The sequence below is a fragment of the Galeopterus variegatus genome, unplaced genomic scaffold (assembly GCF_000696425.1).
Source record: "Galeopterus variegatus unplaced genomic scaffold, G_variegatus-3.0.2 Scaffold4660, whole genome shotgun sequence".
In the NCBI taxonomy this organism is placed as follows: domain Eukaryota; kingdom Metazoa; phylum Chordata; class Mammalia; order Dermoptera; family Cynocephalidae; genus Galeopterus; species Galeopterus variegatus.
In genome coordinates, this window is record NW_007730771.1 from 101,962 (window position 1) to 108,119 (window position 6,158).

The 6,158-nt window shown below is 32.9% G+C and overlaps 1 pseudogene; it reads left to right on the forward strand.

Annotated features, from left to right (window-relative positions):
* Nucleotides 1-34: 34 nt before the first annotated feature.
* Nucleotides 35-811, forward strand: LOC103603523 (annotated as a pseudogene).
* The last annotated feature ends 5,347 nt before the right edge of the window (nucleotides 812-6,158 follow it).

Genomic DNA, 6,158 nt, shown 5'->3' on the forward strand with positions numbered 1-6,158 from the left:
CACCAATGTGTGTGCTGAGGTGCAGAAGCTGCAGATGGAAGCTACGCATATCATCATGGGTACTCCTGGTCATGTGTTTGATATGCTTAACCAGAGATATCTATCTCCCAAGTACATCAAGATGTTTGCTTTGGATGAAGCTGATGAAATGTTAAGCCGTGGGTTCAAGGGCTAGATCTATGACATATTCCAAAACCTCAACAGCAACACTCAGGTGGTTTTGTTGTCAGCTACAATGACTTCTGATGTGCTTGAGGTGATCAAGAAGTTCATGTGCGACCCCATTCAGATTCTTATTAAGAAGGAAGAGCTGACCCTGGAGGGTATCCGCCAATTCTACATCAATATGGAACGGGAGGAGTGGAAGCTGGACACACTGTGTGACTTGTATGGAACCCTGACCATCACCCAGGCAGTCATCTTCATCAACACCCAAATTAAGGTCGACTGGCTCACTGCGAAGATGCATGCCCAAGACTTCACTGTCTCTGCCACGCATGGAGATATGGACCAAAAGGAAAGAGATGTGATTATGAGGGAGTTCCGTTCTGGTTCTAGCAGAATATTGGTTACCACTGACCTGCTAGCCAGAGGCACTGATGTGCAGCAGGTTTCTTGAGTCATCAGCTATGACCTTCCCACTAACAGGGAAAACTATATCCATAGAATCAGTCGCGGTTGACCATTTGGCCGTGAGGGTGTGGCTATTAACATGGTGACAGAAAAAGACACGAGAACTCTTCAAGACACTGAGAACTTCTATAACACCTCCATTGAAGAGTTGCCCCTCAATGCTGCTGACCTCATCTGAGAGGCTGTCCTGCTACCTGGCCCTACCCAGGGTTCAATCCTGGGTGTTTAGGAACAGCAGGAGGAGGGAGGGAAGGGAGCCAAGGGATGGACATCTTGTCCTTTTTTCTTTCTTTTTTTCTTTGAAAAAAGTCACCTTTTGAGGCAAAAAAAAAAAAAAAACCTCAAAAACAAATAAACAAAAAAAACCCCTGAGATTATTTAAAAACCTCAGTATAGAATATAATTTGTTTCCCTTTTTTAAGTTTTAAGAATTCTTGTGAAACTTCAATAACCCATTTTTGGCTGTTTATACAATAACATAGTGTTAAGGCTTATTGTTTTGAAAAAAAATATTAGTTTCAGAAGTAGTGCTCCAAAAATTGAATTAATATATACTCAATTGATGGCTTTGAAGTAAAATCCATTTAATGTGTTTCAAATTTAAATATCTTTCTTGGTAAGTGGATTATGTACCTCATTGCTTAGTACCCAACCATCAATTTTGCTTTCATCTTTGAACAGTAATGTCATTTATGACATATAAGCAAGCTTGCATTTGGTTAGTAAGTTGGATGAGAGTCATCTATATTTACTGTCAAAAGCAGCAGCAGAATTCTTGGATCTGTGGAAATACATTCACTTCCAGTATTAAACTATAAATCTCTTTAAAATGGGCTTTTTCAAAGAGTAAAAAAGCAGACCTGCATCACATTACAGTATTAATTATGGAAGTGGTAGCAATCAGTCCAACTCCACATGATAAAGTGACACCTTGAACAGTCTATATGAATTTTGAGTACAGATATACTCAAGGCAGAAACTGATATTTTGACAAAAAAAGAAGTAGGAGAATAGGAAGTTGATCAAAGTATTAGCTTTAGGAAATAGTTTGAATGTCAATGAGATAATTCTTCTAAGTAGCCTGTGTTTGTGTGTGCGTATGTAGGTGTGTGTTAAATGAAACAAACAGGATGACAGGATAATATGTTACTTAAACTCAAACCTAAATATTTATTCAGGTAGTAGTTTCCAGGAGCATTGCAAAGTCATGAGACTGAGCTAATAACTTGAATTATAGAGAGAACCACACAGGATTTTTGTTGAAATGTATCTGGAAGTTTGTATACAAATGACCTATTCAGTGACTTGTGCAAGTCAGTTCCTTTTGTGTGTCCTTTAAATGCAATTTAAAATCTCTGCAGGAGGAGAGGATTAAATTGCTTGAAAAAATATATATATAATATGTATATGTTTTTTCTCCTTTTGATTCTTTATGAAGAAAGAAATCTTTTGAGACAGACATGCCTGAGAAAAACAGTTCAGGAAAGAATGTAGTGAAATTTCTGTCATGGAGTGGGGTGAAGTCAAAAGATAAAACATTTAAATAAAGGTTAATGGAGAAATATAGTACATAGGACATCCTACTAAGATGATCATCTGAATGTGAAATATTAATTTATTAATTGACTTATGCATTAATTTAACAAAGTTTCATTTCAATGTTTCCCTTTCAAGGATAGGAGAAAATAGAAAACATTTTGACCAAGTAGACTAGTTCAAGGTTTTTCTAAATACTGGAATAAAAAAGTTCATTTTTTGCACTAGTAAATAGAAATAAAAANAAAAAAAAAAAAACCTCAAAAACAAATAAACAAAAAAAACCCCTGAGATTATTTAAAAACCTCAGTATAGAATATAATTTGTTTCCCTTTTTTAAGTTTTAAGAATTCTTGTGAAACTTCAATAACCCATTTTTGGCTGTTTATACAATAACATAGTGTTAAGGCTTATTGTTTTGAAAAAAAATATTAGTTTCAGAAGTAGTGCTCCAAAAATTGAATTAATATATACTCAATTGATGGCTTTGAAGTAAAATCCATTTAATGTGTTTCAAATTTAAATATCTTTCTTGGTAAGTGGATTATGTACCTCATTGCTTAGTACCCAACCATCAATTTTGCTTTCATCTTTGAACAGTAATGTCATTTATGACATATAAGCAAGCTTGCATTTGGTTAGTAAGTTGGATGAGAGTCATCTATATTTACTGTCAAAAGCAGCAGCAGAATTCTTGGATCTGTGGAAATACATTCACTTCCAGTATTAAACTATAAATCTCTTTAAAATGGGCTTTTTCAAAGAGTAAAAAAGCAGACCTGCATCACATTACAGTATTAATTATGGAAGTGGTAGCAATCAGTCCAACTCCACATGATAAAGTGACACCTTGAACAGTCTATATGAATTTTGAGTACAGATATACTCAAGGCAGAAACTGATATTTTGACAAAAAAAGAAGTAGGAGAATAGGAAGTTGATCAAAGTATTAGCTTTAGGAAATAGTTTGAATGTCAATGAGATAATTCTTCTAAGTAGCCTGTGTTTGTGTGTGCGTATGTAGGTGTGTGTTAAATGAAACAAACAGGATGACAGGATAATATGTTACTTAAACTCAAACCTAAATATTTATTCAGGTAGTAGTTTCCAGGAGCATTGCAAAGTCATGAGACTGAGCTAATAACTTGAATTATAGAGAGAACCACACAGGATTTTTGTTGAAATGTATCTGGAAGTTTGTATACAAATGACCTATTCAGTGACTTGTGCAAGTCAGTTCCTTTTGTGTGTCCTTTAAATGCAATTTAAAATCTCTGCAGGAGGAGAGGATTAAATTGCTTGAAAAAATATATATATAATATGTATATGTTTTTTCTCCTTTTGATTCTTTATGAAGAAAGAAATCTTTTGAGACAGACATGCCTGAGAAACAGGAGGAGAAGATTAAATTGCTTGAAAAAATATATATATAATATGTATACGTTTTTTCTCCTTTTGATTCTTTATGAAGAAAGAAATCTTTTGAGACAGACATGCCTGAGAAAAACAGTTCAGGAAAGAATGTAGTGAAATTTCTGTCATGGAGTGGGGTGAAGTCAAAAGATAAAACATTTAAATAAAGGTTAATGGAGAAATATAGTACATAGGACATCCTACTAAGATGATCATCTGAATGTGAAATATTAATTTATTAATTGACTTATGCATTAATTTAACAAAGTTTCATTTCAATGTTTCCCTTTCAAGGATAGGAGAAAATAGAAAACATTTTGACCAAGTAGACTAGTTCAAGGTTTTTCTAAATACTGGAATAAAAAAGTTCATTTTTTGCACTAGTAAATAGAAATAAAAAATTAAGAGTGGGTGAAAATAAGGTAAAATGCAGGTGACTACCAAAAATGTAGCATCAGGTATCATGAGCAAAATGATTGTCAAACCATGAAAAGGAAATAAAACAAAATGTCTCATGATGAAAAGACTGGAAACGTAGGATTTAAAGGACCTTCAAAAGGATATAATTGGGCTTAAATGAGAAAGGTGTGAACCAGTATTGAAACTATTATTATCTTAATAAGCATTCTTTGCCATAAAGGAAATCACAATTCAGTCAGAGTGAAAAATGATAAAATTATTTGTAATCACAATGCCACGTAATAAACTCCATGATGGAGACTTGGATAGACTCATATGACAGTACACAAGGAAACTTAGATTGTTGGGTGTGGAAAGTCTTTTAAAGATATGATAGCATCCACAGATGTATAGGAAGTTTTCCCAGTGTAGACTTAGCGAGAGGGGAAAATGTTCCTGACAAATGAGAAAACACTTATCCATGTACCGAGGTTTACAACAGCATTTGACATCTAAGTAACATTCAATAGAAGTGTGTGTAGAAATTGGCAAATGCTGTGCTACACACAAGCCCACTCATGAAGGATTTTTGTGCCAGTTCAAATAATTTGAAATTTGTCATGAAAGGATTAAGGAATTAAGATAACATTATCAATTTGTAATTGAACAACACTACTAGGGGTGCCCACTTCAAGTCCTTGTTCAAATTTTTCCTTCTCAAGGAGACTAATCTCAATTAAGCCCCAAAACTTTCATTAAAATAGTATCCCACAAATGCTGCCTTTCTAATACTCCATAATCTGCTTTATTTACCAGCACATATAAACTTTCTACTTATGTTTATATGTGTATTTATTGTTCATCATACTAACATATGGAATAGTGCTTTTTTTCAAATTAGCCTAGTCAATCAATATTTATTAATTGAAGTGTTTCAACAAAAAGGATGAAAGTTAAGTAATCATGGTGGTAAGAATAAACATAGATTTACAAAAGAAATTAAAAAAATTCATCCAATGAAAGATTAGTAAACACATATCAGAAATTTTAAAAAATCGTATTATCTATTATGACATCCAGAAACAATAAACCTTTTACAGACCGTCTGCTTGAAAGACATTATATTTTTTCTGAAATTTTTCTATCCAAGTCTGTCAGGTAGAAACTCTATTTTAGCCAAATTACTGGATATATTGCCCAGTTTTGCTGATTACATTAGGAAAAAACAAATTACAAAAATACAGTTAGAAGTAACCAAATGCTCAACTTTAGAGAATGCATATTTAGGTAGAAAATATAAATGTTTAGGTCATGTTTGTATATGTGCATCTATGTGAGTATGAGTGTGTGTTTGCATGTGCATATGTATGTTTGAGTGCAACTACATAAAGGAACAATGTAAATAATGCCAAATGACAGATTTGGAGAATAGAATAATGGAAATTATCACGAGATTGAGTGTAAATGACATCCAAGAATATGCTAGAGATGTAATTTTGACCTTAGCCCAAANACCAATTTCCCTAATGTGTACTGAAAGTCTAAGATAAGATCCATTTCTCAGAAACTTCATATTTTACTACGGAAATCCCATTTTAATTTCTCTACAGTTATCACTCGTCACTAGATCCTTATTAGTCGAGTAAACTTGTAATGTTCTACAAGTCAGAACAAAAAGCATCAGTACAATTTTAAAGATACATTTGATACATTTTTGTTCATGAGTCTACGTATTCATTAATGCAGTCTCAACTTTTACTTTTTATTTATTAGCTTCTCCAGAAACTGTATCTATATTATTTTTTCTAATTATTTGCCATCTTATTTGCACCATGGTTTATAATTAATCAATATCCACTATGTATAAATAATACCTATAACTCTAAACCATAAACATTAAATGAGAAAATTAGGACTCATCTGTAAATTCTTATATTTAGGCTACATTTTGTTAAGGACCAAATAACTCTAAGAATTACATCACAATGACAGAGTCCCTTCCCCTGTGGAACAAAATAACATTCCCCACACATTGTGAAAAAAAGTGGCTTGTGCATTCAGAAGCCTTTTAAATCTCTTTCAATCCATTCAATTAAGTTACTTTATTTTTCATGTAACATATTCAAAGCTTTATGATGTAGTATGCATTATTTTTTGATATTAAATATAGTAAACAT